This window comes from Melanotaenia boesemani, chromosome 11 (assembly GCF_017639745.1).
Source record: "Melanotaenia boesemani isolate fMelBoe1 chromosome 11, fMelBoe1.pri, whole genome shotgun sequence".
Lineage (NCBI taxonomy): Eukaryota > Metazoa > Chordata > Actinopteri > Atheriniformes > Melanotaeniidae > Melanotaenia > Melanotaenia boesemani.
The window spans coordinates 28,088,905-28,106,158 of record NC_055692.1 but is presented as its reverse complement, the minus strand read 5'-3'; the positions used below and the strand labels follow the sequence as shown (position 1 = coordinate 28,106,158).

At 35.7% G+C, this 17,254-nt stretch overlaps 1 protein-coding gene across 13 annotated transcripts in view; it reads right to left on the bottom strand.

The window, feature by feature from the left end:
* The window catches only part of arvcfb (ARVCF delta catenin family member b), a 216,161-nt gene that overhangs the window by 121,200 nt on the left and 77,707 nt on the right, over positions 1 to 17,254 (bottom strand). For all 13 annotated transcript variants that reach the window (XM_041998645.1, XM_041998654.1, XM_041998646.1 and 10 more), the window contains exon 3: positions 2,985 to 3,076. The gene's annotated coding sequence lies outside the window, so the exon portion shown is untranslated. The remainder of the gene's footprint in view (positions 1 to 2,984; positions 3,077 to 17,254) is intronic.

The window sequence follows — 17,254 nt, the reverse complement described above, 5'->3', positions numbered from 1 at the left end:
TTTCATATTATATATAGAATATATATAAATATATAGAATTAACATATCATGAAGGGTTTTGGGTAGGAAGTCATGAAGGGGGATGGGGAATCAGATTGGGAGGTAAAGGATAAGGATAATTGAATAGGACCACTGGTGCCTGACACCGTGTTAGGAACATTCACTTGATTAGGGAATAGGTGGGTGGCGAGGTCTTTCTTCCCTCCTCACCACTAATTTCACCCTTTCTAGAGGCAGTTGAAATTAATTCCTTCCCTAAACCCATCTGAGGTTGCAGCTCTCAGTGGGACAATTGGGTACTTAAAAACACCTGCTCCTCCTACTACTGTCTGTGTGTGTATGAGATTGTGTGTGTGTGCATAGATAATATGTCAGTGGTCTTACAGGGACAGTTGTTACAACAGATTTTAATGTGATGTATAGGAAAGTTTTTAAAAGCAAAAAATTAAGAATATCACTGTATCATAAACTTATGATTCCTGCATTTACATGGAACAGTTTTTAGAGTCCAATCAGAATAAAAATGTGTCTTGTAAACACAACCAAAGAATTTTCTATTTGATCAAGAGCGGTGGTTTGAGTCTTGTCAAGATCTGACCAACAGGAAAAAATAACCATGTATACACATATTCGGATTGTTTCTGTTGTATTTCTGGTGACCTGAAAAATGGCGTCAGCAAAACAGAACAGACCTGGATGCATTCATGGTTTTGTTAGAAACTCTGAAATAGTTAAGGATTATTGAGTGTTTGACAGTCAAAAGACTTAAAACAATACGTTTTTCAGAAAAAATCTTCTTTGTTTTCTAAATTAAAACACATTGCACATGTCAAAAGCATTAAGATTGTATGAAATATTTTCATTATGTATGAGACTGGATAGCTCAGTAGTGGCTGGATAGATCAGTTGGTAGAGCATCTGTTTCCCATGCAGGAGACCAGAGTTTGAGACCCCCAGGGTATGGATAATAACACCTTCCAGTTGAGTCCTTAGCAAGACCCTTAGCGCTACTGCCTGTCTGCTAAATGACTGTAATGTAAACACACAGATGATCGGATCACTTTATCTAACATCCATCTAAACACGGCACTTGGAATCTCTGATTAGATTGATCTTTTAATCGACTAAGAATTTTTCAAACCAGATCAAAAGAACTGCACTGTGCATGTCAAAAGCACGTATTCATATTAAATCTGTCCATCGTATAAATACAACTGATCGGATCACTTTAACAAGCGCCTTGTAAACATGCCAGCTGGAATCTCTGTTCAGAATGATTTCAACCTGATAGATTAAATATTTGCCCATGTAAACATAGATACTAGGTGGCTGATACAAAAAATCAATGTACTGTTTTTTAAATTTCCTTACTGAAAAGATTCAACAAGCTGAATTAATAATGTTTTTATCCCACAATTTTTTCAGCAAGTGTCACAAAAGGCTAATCATAAAAAATAAATAAAGCAGTTTGTAAGCTAGTATGTAAAGAATGGTTATTATTATCTATTTCAGCAAATACCTATTATCCTTAATGACAATTACAGACATAGCTATAAACTATTTTAAAAAGATGCAACAGAAAATCAGGGAAAAACTAACTGCATTGTCACCAGGGCTGAGTCTCCTTCCTAATTAAGAGTTGTTTGGCTTTGAGCAGCAAGTAGGTGCTAATGCACAGAAGTGTATTGGTAAATGAAACCAGGATAAGCATAGTTTAAAGAGGTTTGTGGAGTCCATAGCTGATTATTTTCACAGCTAAAGGGAAAAGAAATTTAGCTGCTGTTTGTTATCCAAATTCTGTTTTATCCTTTGTTTTTGAACCACTTCAAAGTGTGGGGTATTTTAGGATGGAATACACTTTATACACAAAATGTTGCACTTTCACATGCAAATGCATGTTTCTGTTAGTCCAGGAAAAAAAAAAAAGACAAAAGAAAGTTAAATGAAACGTAATGGTACAAGTACATTTTGTCATAAAAGAAATATGCCTCTACACAGGAGTTTAACATGCCCTTTTTTCCAATTAAATTTTAATGCTGCATTCTGTGGTTTTACATAATTTCAGGTGTTACAACAAATTAACCCTCTAAATGGAAAAGTTGCAAAATTGCTCTGAAAGCACTGAAAAATCTGTGGGAGCAGAATAGATCCAAAAAGAGCTGTAAACATCGATGATGATGGCTGGGTATACTTAAAAAATGAGAAAGAGAGTGATACAGCTGCCACATTACAAAATTAGATGAGTAATTTTACTGCAATCAAAAACTCTGGTTCATATTCATCTTTTTTTTTTATTACTACACATTGAAACTCCAGTGCCTAAAGGGTTAAAATAAAATATTTCAGTAGATTATTAAATGAACGCTAAGCAGGTTAAAATTCAGAATTAAAAACAAGCAATTCTGAATAACAGCTGGTTTTTGGTTGTGAGAAATTGTAAAATTATTAAAGCCACAAAGATATTCTTGTGAACACATCAAAAGCCAAAAACAAGAGACACGAGCATCAGTCAGTTATTAAATTAGCTTTCATGAACTCTGTCCTACTTCTTAAGGAAAGTCTTTGGCAGCATGTGAGACATCTAAATTGCAATTAAATGTCTGGTTGTATCTGACTACAGGTAACAGACTTCAAACGACTAATTACACATTTGAGTCTGTCATTAGAAATATTGGACCAGAACAAAAGTCTCCCTCTGTTCTGCTCTAAAACACACTGAAATCCATTTTACTTTAGGGGATTCATCTGTGTAAATTATTGACATTAGGGCACATTTTGTCCAGGAAAAATGCTTTTGAATGTATTTTAAAAAAAAGTCATACAAAGTAATTCAGTGATTCGGTGAAGCTCTAAGAGAGATCACAGAAAAATTTGTGGATTGGTAAGAAAAAAAAAAAAGACTAAAGAAAAGTAGTTACTGCAGTGACGAACTGAACAAAGTGATTAAAACAGGCAGGAAGTACAGAGAGAGAAGCGAAATGTACCTTTGACGTGAGTGCTGTCAGACAACAAGTAGACTAAGGACAGGTGTTGCTCTGTTGGGGTCACGTTGTTTGTTTAGTCCACCAGGGGAAATCTGTGGATTGAAAGAATCAAATTGGAAAATACATTTTCAGCCAGTCTACTGACAGTTTGTCATTATTATAAGGCTTTTATGTAGTGTACAGCCATATACTGTATAACACATGATAATGAAAGCCAGAGTGCTCCTCTGTCAATCATAAAACACTATCAAACATTCTTGGTCTTGCTAAAACTTCCACCATTTATTTAATTTTAGATCACTGTAAATATTCATGGTATGAATCTTGGTGGAAATGTTATTTTAAATTTTAATTTCTATTTTTAATTCTGTGCATATGTATCTGCAGCTATTAAAAATACTACCATTCTTACAACTTACATGTCCAAGAATATAATTCAGTCAGTTAGCAACAACATTAACATAATTATAATAAAACAATATAATAATATAAAAATCAAGTATAAATAAAACATAATTTAATAATACATTTCTCTTCTTGTCAGTAAAAAAAGGAAAAAAAAATCAAGGATTAAGGATCATAATCTTTAAAAATAATTCAGTGTTGATGATCATGACTTCATGACTGTGAATGAATATTATAGAAATTAGACCAGTAAAAGATATTAACAAAAGTCTGCAACTAAATCTTATAAATCCATTTGAAACCTGATTCAAAGCCTGACAAATTCACCACGCTTCCACCCAGAATGAAGTTTGATCATTTATGTCTCATTTGGACCAATTAAACTTTTGATTGGACCTCAATCAAATGCAGCAAAGATCTTAAACAATGTCATGTTTTCATGGTTTCTTCTCTTCTATTTATATTTCTAGCTTTTGAAAACTTTTCCTTTATTTAATGGCTTCACCGTGTCATTCACTAACATGTGACAAGTGATTAGGATTGAGAATCAAAACTTAACTCCAAAAGAAATAAAAAATGACCAGGATCAGGCACCAAAAGAAAAAGCATAAATGAGTATACCTATAGGCTTAGGATGTGCACAACTAATGGATTATTCACTTAGTACATACTGAAAGACACTCATGTGGGTGGAAGATATGCATTATTGATGACATCACAACTAATCAAGTAATTAATTTTAATTTGCCTTATTAGTTGACTTCAAAAATCACTTAAAATACCCATCCCTACCCATCCCTGACAGGTTTTAGAACAAAGGTATCTGGGTTGAAAGGAAGAGTCATCTATCTAAATAGACTGCTGTTGTGAATAAAGGACATTTCTCTGTCAGGACCTGTGTACATAGGATCCAGCATAACTATGCTGTGCATTAACAAAAAGACTTACAAAAATAGCCTATTTCTTTGAGGCATTTTCTGAGTTTGAATGTTCAAAATAAAGATATTTTTCTAAATACTGGACATTTTTTTAAAAAACCATTTTGAAATCAAAACAAGGAAATAATCTGTGATCAAAAATGACCAGAATCAAATTATCTCAACTCCACTATTAACTAGTTAGGTAGAATCAGGGCTCTAAAAAGGCTGAACTAATTGTTCAGATAGAAGATGACATGCAGTTCTTATTTTATTCTGCCATTCTGTTCACTGTTTACTCTTTATTATTTTCATTTTATTATTCATTTATATTTCTCTATTTTTAGTGTAACTGCTTTTGTGTGGTGAGCTTTGAAGATGTTTTATGTCTTGTAAAGCACTTTGCTTATCTGAGGGTTGTTGGAAAGGGCTATTCAAATAAATTATTATTATTATTATTATTATTGTTGTTGTTGTTGTTGTTGTTGTTGTTGTTTTCTTTTTTAACATGAATGTAAACTATTCTAGTGAATCCCAATTCTAATGTAGAGCTACAGTATATATCAGCCTTAACGGACTAGTGAGCAGGTTTTGGTGACATCTAGTAGTGTCATACTGCAAATAATAGAACACCCATATAACATAGTTATTAATATCATGATACATTTCTTCTTTTAGATTCCTTCAAATGTTTTACACTGACCCTTTAATTAGGTCTGACTACAGTGTGTTTAGTTCTGATTCCTTTTCAGACAGAAATGTCTTTGCTGTAACAGTTTCACTCCAAGAACCAATATCCCAAAAGAATACCCATGATAGCAACTATAACTGTGAAATTACATCATAACAAGTAATAAAAATGGCCACTGGCAGTGCTATAGTAAGATGAGTAGTTCCACATAAGGAACCTCACATAAAGAGCATGACTAATGATCAAATTATAACTAAATATGAGAGGCAGAAAACTGTCTAGCCAATATCTGATTCCTGCTAATGAGATAAGACTTACTCAATACTTTAAACAAAACCTGACGGTAGTGGTTGCATTGTAATATTTGAGAAATATAAACATCACAAGCACAAAGAAAGATAAAGGCCACTGTCAGATGCTGAAGTGGAAATTGTTTTTGATGCCTCATGCTCATAGGGTGAGTCATTCTGCAATGAACACCAACCTGTCCAAAGCCTCTGCTCGCTTTGATGGCGGAGGAAACTAAAGCCTGTTAGCTGAACTGGTGGACTGACTGCCCCCTTGAATAATGTCAATCACGACATCAAACTCTCCCATTCACACCCTTGCAGAAAAAAAACATTCATACTTTAGTTTCAATGAGATGTAATGCCTGTTCAAAAATATATCATATTCAAGAAACACTTTAATTTTGTGGAATATTAATTTTACAATAAAATTCCAAGCTCATTAGCAGTTTGTCTCACATTTTAGATGGTATGCATAGATAAAAATTAGGTTCAGATTTTTTCTTTGAAACAATATAGTTTCTTTAAAGAAGAAAAAAAAGTGCAATTAAACACAAAATGTCTTTAATAATTTACTTAAAAGTAAATTTCTAAGATTTTTTATCAGTTTTTTCCATGCTAACATTGTATGGAAAAACATGGAGCAACAAAAAGTCCACCTTCAAGTTTCATGAGTTTTACTGCATGAGATTATGCCTGAAATTCAAAATATAAGCTACTGCCTTATACATGTTAAATATCTACAGAAGCCACTCCAGTTCCTGGCAAAATATACATCTTACAGTGTGGAAGCTTGAAATGTTTCATTATCTATGATCATAAGACCCGAAGCGATTTAGGAAAAAAAACATAAAGTCAAGTTTTCTTCCGTATGTCTTAGCTATATGTGGGATTAGGATATCTCCCTTTCTCTAGGGATTCCTGGGTGTGTTCAATTCTAGGACAGATAGGCTGTGAGAACCTTGGATTTCTGATACAAACATCAAAGGTGAAGCTAAGCCAGGCTGCTTTCATTATCTGTCTCTCTGAATTCTGGAGGAGGCCCCACATTGCTCCTGAATGAAGATTAAAAAGATACAAAGTCACAGCTCATAGTTTTACCCAGATGAATACGGATTTAATTTCTGGTTAAAGTGAAGTAATGTTTTTTTAAGTGGTGGGTCAGCATCACAACAAGGTGATTTAGGAGTGAGAAGATTGATGGTCAGTGATGATAAATGAATAAATGATGCGCCGGCCGCCCTTAGCTAATACTGCTTAACCTCCCACCTGATCTTGTGGAGCTGACCGAAGGTTAATGGCAAGATGTTGTGATTATTTGGGAGGCAGCTGAGGGTTCCTGTGGCTCAAAAGGGGTTTGTAAATGGCTGATTTTGACCCAGTACTGACAGCTTGTTTTAGTATTGGAGGTCTAAATGGTGCACACAGATCTGCACTGGCAGCTATGAGGACTGTGGATAACAAGACAATGTTGCAGTCTTCAACAAAGCAATCTTATGGGTAAACGAAAACCTTAAAAAGCCACTATCTTGCCTCTAACAGATATGAGCTCACACTCCCAATCAGTTTTATTTGTCTTGACTGTGCTGAACATGTTGACAGCTGTCACTGATACTTCCATCATCATCTAACATTAAGGCAAAACTCTCCTGGAATATTTTTGCTTTAAATCAGCATCTGATATCCTACCTGCTACTTGCTGTGTGTCATGCAGACAATTGCATATTTTATCAGGCCTTGTCCCTCTTCAACCCACATCGTCAGAAGAGGACCCCAGTGTAACTCTGTGATTAATAATGAATGTAGAGTGAGGCTTTGCCAGCAAGTTGATGGACCGGCTCAGAGAAGGGCTGGCTGTCTGGGGAATGCCACATAGATCAAGGCCTCTCCTTTGCTGTCAGTGCATCTTTGCATTCATAAAGAACTGCTGTTATATATGTTATGTTATTCATGGGTGCAATGCAGTTAATTGTTTATACACATGGAGGTATTCATTATTTAAAACTACTGTCCATGTGGGTTATTATTTATCTGAGTAATTATTTGTCACAAATTGTCATTTTTCAATTTTTGCATGCAAATGCAAAGAAAAAACTTCATGTTGGAGGGTGCAGTCCAGTCTCACCAGGAAACATGACATTGGACTCATATGTCTGATCTCATGATCAAAAAGAAGTAGCTACTGTCATGGTATATATGGTTGTAAAATATCAACATATTTCCAGGCTGCTATTTTAATTGGCCCTGTGACATGTATTGTGGTTTATGAATAGTTAAGTATGTAAACATGTATATTATTGTTATATATATATTGTATATTATATATTATATACATATATATTATTATTATTATTATTATTATGTATATTATTCTTTTCTAAATTGCACATTTTTAATCATGTATCTTAATTCTAACTCTGCTCATGTGTTTTTAACTCCCATATCAATTCATGAGATATAGGGGAGTATAAAATTGACGGGATGATGGAAATATTGTGCCGGATGTGCATCTAATATGCTTGAGAAAACATCCCTTCCTACTTCTTATAAGGTTTTGCAGCCAAGTCAACAGTTTTGAACATCTAGTGAGATGGGGGAGGTAGACAAGATGACATATGGAGTAAGACATTGAGGGTAATTTCACATTGATCCATATCAATCATATTTTTTGCTTTGAGCAGAAGCTAACACTAAAAAGCTGGCCTAGAATAGTCTGTAACTCTCCACACAGAAACAGAAAAACACAAATTACATTCACACATTAACTGGTGACACTGACACTGACATTCATGGAGCACCACAAAAATACTAAGCTAGTTTCACATTTTCTTAGCTGGTTGCTGTAACTATTCTAAACTGTAGCTTCCTGCTGGATATATTCAAGATGATTTCTGAACTTTTGCACTGGACAATAATGTGAGCAACAAACCTCAGAATGCCGTCGGGATGCATCATTGTGTTTTCCATACAGTGGATGAATGCATCATTCTGCACATCGTATGTGTATTAGCCTGAAGCTCAACTGTGTACACGCATCTACAAACTTTGAGTAGACACTTCTCAGCAGCTAGAACCAGTGGATGGATGATTGCTTTGCCTCAGTGTTTATGACTCACAGTCTATGTCAGCCATTCTCTCTATTTCCATGCACACATATGAAAACCTGCAAATTATGTGCAGAAGGTTTGGAACACTATGTACCAAGACAGAACCCCCTGTCAGCTCTGTGTTTTGAGATAACTGTATGATTAAAAAGTGATGCTGAGACATTTTGTGCTGCACTACTAATCAAGTGTTCCAAGATGGCATGGCCATGGTTGTAAAAGGACAAACCTGCATTGTGTTAAAATGAAGAGCAATTGACATAGAGAGAATATCTTTTTTTTCCTTTTTCATCAGAAAAAGAAACTGTGTTTCTTGAAGTGATAATGATCAAGAAGTGTTCGAAGAATTACAATGACAGAAAGAGCTAAATAAGCTCAACGAGAAGTTTGAAGGGCACATAGTGGGAAGGGGAAGACATTGATTGGCTTGTTTGTATCTTTCACTGAGCACACCATTAGGCTTTCTTAGACTTTTGAGGAGGTTACTTTCAAAGTTGAATTTGTTATAGATTCATTACAGGCAGGCACTGAGCACTAATAGAATCCATAAGCTGTCACCTTGGTCTATCACCCGATAATAACTTAGATATCAAAGTTAAAATGAGGGATCATCCAGTTTCATGCACCAGTGTTTGAGTTCTACACTATATTGGTTGACCTTGTGACCGCAGTTGAGACCAGATTCTATTGGAAATAACATGCTGACACTTTTCAACCCAGGAGTTTTTTAAAGAACAAGCAAAGCAGAAGACAGAAAGTAGTATTTTCTCAGATTAATATTAAACTACAGTGTACTCAGGGCTTAATTAAGACAGTCACAATGGAATTACCTAAAATGTGCAAAGAAATCTGGCTTAAAAATATGGTTAATGTCTACTCCAGGACTCCCAACAGCACATTAGTTTATCAATGTCTTAAACTGAAAACGTCAACATCAAATATCCATGTAATTCTGTTTGTAAAATAAAATGTAAAAGAAGGTAAAATATAGAATTGAATGAGTTTTCAGCAGGATGTTTTTGCTAATCGGCTTCCTAACTGTGAGCTGGAATCTATGTTTGCTGGATCATTTTTGTCCAGTACCGAGTAAAATATTTCAGCCCATCCCCACTGTAGGTTGTATCAAAAATGAAAAAGTAATAACTTTCTGCCTCTCTGCATCTTGTCTGCTGCTGATGACCTGCTTGGTGTAGAGGGGTTAACAAGACCTCGGGTGCAGTGAGAAATCTGTTACCACCTGAGCTGTCCCACTTTGCTGCTCAACACACTGTCAGCACACAAGACAGAAGTTATTCATTTTTTCTAAAGAGAATTATATAGATATTATTTTTTGATGTACTGGAACTAAGAAGTACAATGCGTAACTACATGGGCCATGTGCAGGATTAATGCTCAGTCAATAAGGCTGTTTGTTATGATACCAAATTGATTTTACATTTCGCTATATAAGACGTCCAGCCATGAATACCACCAAATGGTGCACTCAGGTAAGGAAACTAAAAAAAATGTGTCATTCTTACAAATTTCTATGTGGGTAGCACAGTTTTCTTGCAACAGTACCGTACATGGTATTCTTACGGAACGTTCTGGTACAAGGCAAAGGTAGATTTATGGCATTAAAAAAGGACTATTTTAAAAATGATCATCATCATTAACAGATGAGATGTAGGTGTGTCCACTGATTGAATCGTGTCATCAGTTAGGCTGATGATTCATACATCAGTGGAATCAAGCATATTTACTCTATGAATAAGTGTTGCTGCATGTTGAGGCCTCTGGCATCTTTAGCTAACTCATGCAGCTGCTCCTGATGGGTGACTTTAAAGTGCAATTAAAAATCTGCAACAATATATCTATCAGATGTAGAAGTAACTTCGATTTTTACACCCTACACCTGATGGTTGCCTGATGTGAATGCTCAGATTGCCTATCAATATTGAAGGTGTATAAATAATTTTCTGAAAATAGGGACAGTAGAACAAGCTTTAAACATTGGCATGTTTTCTAAAGCTGAAGGGGAAAAAGAGTTTTGTTTCTCTTCTCTTTACTCTCTTTCAACTCTTTCTCAGCTTTTCCTTCACTCCTGTGAGAAATATCTGGCTGTTTAGCTGCAAAATGTTCTGCTACATTCACCAGCTTATTATTTATTTTTGTCTATCTGCCACTTGCTGCTGGGCAGGTAGCGTGGCTAGAATGCTAAATTGAGATTTTTCCTTTATTTGCCATCTTTGTCTAAACAGAATCAGGAGAGCTGGCTGGAAAAACTCTTAAAAGCAACATCAGCCCTAAGAAAGTAAAGACTGAGAATAAGAAAAACCCGTATCACACACACACACACAATAAATAATATGTACAGTATATAAATATATGTACATAAACATGTATATAAACACAGTTTACATGTGTTCACTGTAAAGTCTGACGGCAGCAGTGAGAAAAGACAGTCATGTTTAGACCTTTACATTTTACTTGTGTGTTTTGGAAGCAGTTTGATCATAATACAATATTATATCATGATTAATGATTTGATGTTGGCCATTATCAGAAATTCTACCTCAGAAAATTAAATTATCAGAAAATTCGATTGAGATTATTTTTTATTCTGGAGCTATTATATGAGCTTTGTTGGCAGAACTTTTAACTTTGACTTTAAGAAGACGAGTGTAAAGGGATTTTCACAACATGATACGTGGCTCATGTAGCATTTCAGGTTTTATAGAGCTGTTCCTCTTGGACTTTTCTGAGGAACTGGTTCTATGGAAGTCTTGATGCTCTCTTTGTGTGAGCTGATGATGGGTTTGGACAGCTGAGATTAATAAGAGAATTGTATGCACATGAGACTTTATAACGACACTGAGATGAATTTGCCACCTGGAGTTTCTCCAGCTAATTTCTCTGCTATTTACTATCTGGAAAGTCAGGAAATTTGACACAATTTTCAAGAACACAACATTTCTCTGTGGAAAGTTAATATGAAGGCATTCAACAAGACAAAAACAAATTTTGATGGATTTTATTGAACAGTCGGGAACATTTAGACCCTAAACTGTAAAACTGAAAGATGCACTAATGTGACAGCTGATTAAATAACGTTATAAAGATTATAACTTTTAGGTGTGTATATGTGTGTGTATGCAGACACACCTCATGGATGGGTGGTTGTGAATTCAACCCTATTACCTTGAGCATCATACAAGCTATGTGGAGGATCAGTGTTTCTGACTGAACAACAGCCGAGGCCAGGAAGAAGTTTTTCATTTGATGCTGTTTTCAACTCAAGGATCCACGTAAGGATTTGTGCATGACAGGGAGTCTCTAACATGCATCTGTCGCTTGGTGAAACATTCATCACTTGTGGGTATCCCCAAAGACAGCTAAAGGGATTGTCTGGGATAACAGAAAATGAGAAGATGTGTGTATGCTGGAATGTGTCAAAGCACCAGAGAAGTCAAACATTGTTTTTGGATATTATGAGCTACTTCAGTCAGCAGAAGTGGCAAAGCCACTTAAATGTATAGGCAATAATAACCCCACAGGAAAAAAATACATAACCCTATTATGCCAGACGTATCATATTTGATATATAAAGTTTCTAAGACGTTTTGCATCACTTTATGGTAAAAACATAGCTCCAAACCTGTTGTACACAATCTGATACTTCTCTTTATAATATAAAAATGCACTACAATTATTTTTGACATTATTAACACAATATATGGTAAATAAATTAAAAAGGATTTTTTTTATTTATTTATTTATTTTTTTTACACTTTGTTAAAAGACTTTAGATTTGAAAAAAAAATAGACTTTTCACCCGAACGTTCCTTGCGTCAGGCTTTAAAGGGATAATGATCTGCAGTCTTCAGCATGCCAACACTGATACTGGCAAAATAAATTATAATATAACTTGAAAATACTTCAACATCTGATAATTTCTTCAAACTGAACAAGCTTCAAACCATAAATCATAAACCCAAAGGCTACTAAATTCATTTTAATGTTATAGTGTTCGACAGAAAACTGAAAATTCATACACCATTTACACTAATTTGTTCCAATAAAATGCTAAACTCCTCCTACAAACCAGGCATTAAATGTGACCATGATACCTCTCATATTGCCTCTCTTTTTCATTTTCTTTGCAACAAGCCACAGTTCATTACACAAAAATAAACACTTTGTTTATGCCGATTACTGCGTAATTAAGAAGGACATACTGCTTAGCAGTAGCAAGTGGATAAAGGCGCCAAGGGAGTACAGCTGATTAATTGTTGACAATCCTAAGTCTAATTGCAGCTAAATGATGAAAAACACCACCACAACACAGCCATTCATGTGAAGTGAAGCTTGAGACTGCACACGATGTGTTTGTGAGTGCATCCGGGTTGGGTGTGAAGGTCACCGCAGGTGCCTCTAAAATGACAATGACATTTCCCTGCAAAGAGACAGACGTTGTGATTGACTTCAATTACCAGAGGGGGAAAATTAATAAATAAAAAGAAGCATTCACATCTGATGAAGTCAAACAATCACAACTTCCAAGATCAAGTAAATAATTTTTCAGAGCTCTAAACAGCAATGGTGGCATTCAGAAGTAAAACAAAATAAACTTCCTGCTTTTAGAAGACAAACATGTATCCATCAGGAGGTCCTGAACTGGAGAGAAAAACACAACTCAGCTGAGGAGAAACTGGTCGTGCAAAAGTACAAGTGCACACCAATCTATTCCAGAAGTGACATTTTCTCTATTAAACTGCACTAATGTTGACAACACAAATCTGCAACTAACTTTAATTCCTGCAAAAAAAAAAAAAAAAACTCAAACATAAGATTTGTAGACTTGTATGTCAGATTTAATTATTCCATTCATTTATTCTAATTCAAATTTAAATTCACATTATATTTAGCTAGAGACACAATTACCACATCTTTTTATAACCAATAAATACTGCTAACAAACCTGAGACACAGATGATTTCTTTTTCATATATGTATTAAATGTTAAATATTTAATTCTGTTATTAGTGTGCCTGTCTTATGTTACTCTAGCTGGCTGAAGTTGGAGCTAGTCATTGATAGTTTAGTCTTATGAATGTCATCCTGCCCTCTCCAAAAAATCTAAGTGGTCATCAAAAGGCTGAAGGCTTCATTAAACATTCTGCTAATGAATGATATGTCCTGCCAGGAAAAATCACAGAGACTGGAAAGTTGGAGACAGTTCTGCTCAAACAACAACATTTTTTAAGAATCTCTGTTGAACATGAAACCAAAGATACAGTGTAGGTAATTTACTCTTTGATTGAATTGCTAACAACAAACCTTTTCCAAAGCAGAGCTGAAACGGTTCTGAAAGCAGAAGCAACACTGGGTCATGCTAACCTAAATGGAACACTGAAATCTTTTAAGTGATCAGTAATGTTAAAAAAACAAAACAAAACATAAGCACAATTGTGTACAGAGTTGCAAAACTGCTTAATTTACAGTATTTTCAATCAATTAGTCAGCATTCAGGTTAAGTAGAGGACTATGGAGGAGGAAAAATGAATTTAAAAAAAACACTGGAATCCATTTATGATGTGCTGACAGGAGCATTGTAGGGAAGCAGGAAGCCCAGTCTGAGAGAAAGACTGATGAAAGGGGAACATGTGTCTCTGAGCCATCGCCTAACAAGAAAGTCTCATCCTAATGTTGTGGGTTACAAGCAAATGCAGCGTTTTATTGTTTTTGTTTTACATTTCCAAGTATTTTATGTCTGCTTTTCTCGGCATTCAGCTCAGACAATAATGCTCAAACCAATATTATATCAATCATCTGATTTCTCTTGTGAGTCCTGCTTTGCCTCACCTCTATTCAGTGCAGATTTTAATTGAGCAGGTCCAACAGTCTGTGCCAGCTTGGCACTTAAATGCAGTGCAATGCTTCCCAGAGTTTTATAGCTGCAATTTAAAGTCAGATGTCAGGGCTTTGTACATAGGCATCACCAGAGAGACAATTAAATCCTTGTTTACCAAAATGAACCATTAACTATTCTGGAAAATAAACCATTATTTTCTGCTGAAGAGTTATTACCAGCCATTTTATCTACAAAAAGGCTATTGTTGACAGTGTTTACCAGAGTCAGAGTGGTAAATCCAATAAAAAAGAAAAAAGAAAAAGAAAAAAGTCCTATTTAAAGATTTGCATCCATCCTTTGTTTTGCTCTCTGGGTGACGTTTGCAGCTTTATCTGGAAAGACAGAAAACTGTCCTGCTGTTGCTGTGTGAATATCGTCATGTGACAAACTCACATCAGCGCTGACAAACAACGGCTCATTAAAGAGAGGAGAGAATCCAGTGGCAAGGAGAAGCCAATAAGAGGAAGAAGGAGAGGCAGATTTAATTCCAGCCGCCAACATCCGCTGACATTGATAGGAATGACAGGAAGTGCTCCGTCAAAAAGCTTCAGCAGCCGTACATGACAGAAATTCATCCTAAATTTAACAGTTGTCATCCAATATAAGATTAGATGGCAAAATGTGCAAAAAAAAAAAGAAAGAAAAAAAGGAGAATTTATTTCTGGAAATTTGTCAGGGCAGATCAAAAACATTATACTGTATGCTATCTGTAGCATAATACCAGGAGTTCTAGGTTGGGAGATGAGGGCCCACAGTGTTGTTTGTTCATGCAGCACTCTCCTGTCTCAACAACTCCTTTGAGCAACCTCAAAAGCACAAGTGCACCTCTGCCGGTGTAACGCCATACAGGTATGAATATGAATCAGGGTGCTGAGGGGGAAAAAGAAGAAAAAAAAAGAAGAAGAATCAGCAAACCTCTACATGGATAAATATAAGTAGGAAGAAAATTACCTAAATAAAAGAGTGAGACTCTCTGGAGAGTATTTAAGATTGCATTTTCATCCTTCATTTCTAGATAATGTCCTCTTAATCTGTGGAAAGCCTAGAAGGATCTCTTATCACTACCTGGGTGATTAAACTGAGTTTTTAGCCTGCTATGGGATGGGAGGAGGGTGGTTTGGGGGCTGCAATTTATATCTCACAATGCCTTGCGAAAATGGACGAGAACCCCACAGAAAAAAACAACCATATAATCTGTGTGAATATTACAAATTTCTCCTGAAGACTGGCAGTGTGGAGAGAATCACAATTTAAAAGCTTCACAAATTATATAAAAGTTTTTTTTCTTTTGTTTGTTTGTTTTTTGCTTCATTAATATGTGCTCAACAAACAAAGTCCTGTAGAGAAAAACAGTCATTAATTTTTCAATCTGGAACTTTATTTATTTATTTTTTTTGGAAATTAAATTAGAAAATTAAATTGAAATTGTATCATGGCATAATTTTTGAAATCACCAAACATCAAATTGTTATCAACTGAATCAATATAAAATTATTGTGATCAAACTTGTAATTTACATGCATATAAAACATACACAAAAAAGTTTAAAGGTCTAAGCATGACTTTTTTGACTTTGCTAGGGCTGAAGTTGCTTTAAAAAGATTGTCAGCTAACTCTCCTGTTCTTGTTTTGTTTAGTAACTTCCAGCCAAGATCAGTGAAAAATCTCTCATAAGCATTCTAGCCACACTACCTGCCCAGCAGCAAGTGGAGAAAGGCAAAAAAAAATAAGCTGGTGAATGTAACAGAGCATTTTGCAGCTAAACAGCCAGACATTTTCACAGGAGTGAAGGACAAGTTGAGAAACAGCTAGAAGAGGCTTTTTTTCTTAATCAGCCATGATGCACGTTCAAAATGGCCAGTGAGTTGATATCCAGTTGCTTGCATGTAACACAGTCGTCACGTCATGCCCTGGGCTACAAAAATCTTGAAATGTAGATTCTAAACTACATGTTGCTGCAGGTCAACAACGGCTGCTTTATAGTCACCCTCACTAGCAGCTCAATGAGTTAGCTAAAGACTTCTTAACGAACAGCAATGCATCTTTGACCACTTTTAGGATGACTGAGACCTGCTAAAGGGGAATGCCTGTCTTTGTTCAGTTTATTTCTGTTCCTGTCTATCCTCTGTGGATATCTTCTTTCTTTTAGTTTGATTTCACTGATGAATGAATCATTGACCTAACTGATGCAACTAAACAATCAGTGAGCACACCTGCATTTCATCCACTCTTAATAATGGTTATTTTTAGAATAAGCCTTTTTTTATGCCAAAATTCTACCTGTGCCTTGAACTTGCAATGTTCTTAAAGATTACAACATAGAGTATTGATGTAAGAAAACTGTGCTTACCAAAAACAAATAGATGATTATGATGCTTACATGGTTTTCTTCTTTCCTTACCTGAGTGTACTATTTGTTATTTATGCCTGGATGTCTTACAAAGTGAAATGTAAAATCGATTTGGTATCATAACGAACAGCCTTAATGACCGAGCCGCAGTCCACTCAGCCTAATGTGATCATTTGTTCAGCGCCCAGACGACATCAGGGGAACGTTACACTGATGAGCTGGCCTGAGCCCTGCTGCAAGGAGCATGCTTGGCCACTGATAACAGGGCCCAGAGCTGAAGAGAGAGAATCCCATTACAAATAGCTGCATTAGGTCTGTCAGATTGTGCAGCTGAGGCAGTACATCTCCATTGACCCTGCACTGCTTTGGCTCCCCTCTGGGGTCAGAGCATTGTCCCCTCCTGGGACAAAATGTACCACTGCTCTTTTTAAGTGGACTTGTGTTGCAGCCCTGGCAACAAATATGAATACATATGCACACACACTCACCATAGTAAACAAATTAATACTCACGCTGCAAGGCTAGATATTAGATGCAGTTTATAAGCTGAGCAAATTTATACATATGCAAACTGAAGTCATCAAGGTCATGTTGTTGTACAAGTAACCAGGCTCCTGATAAAT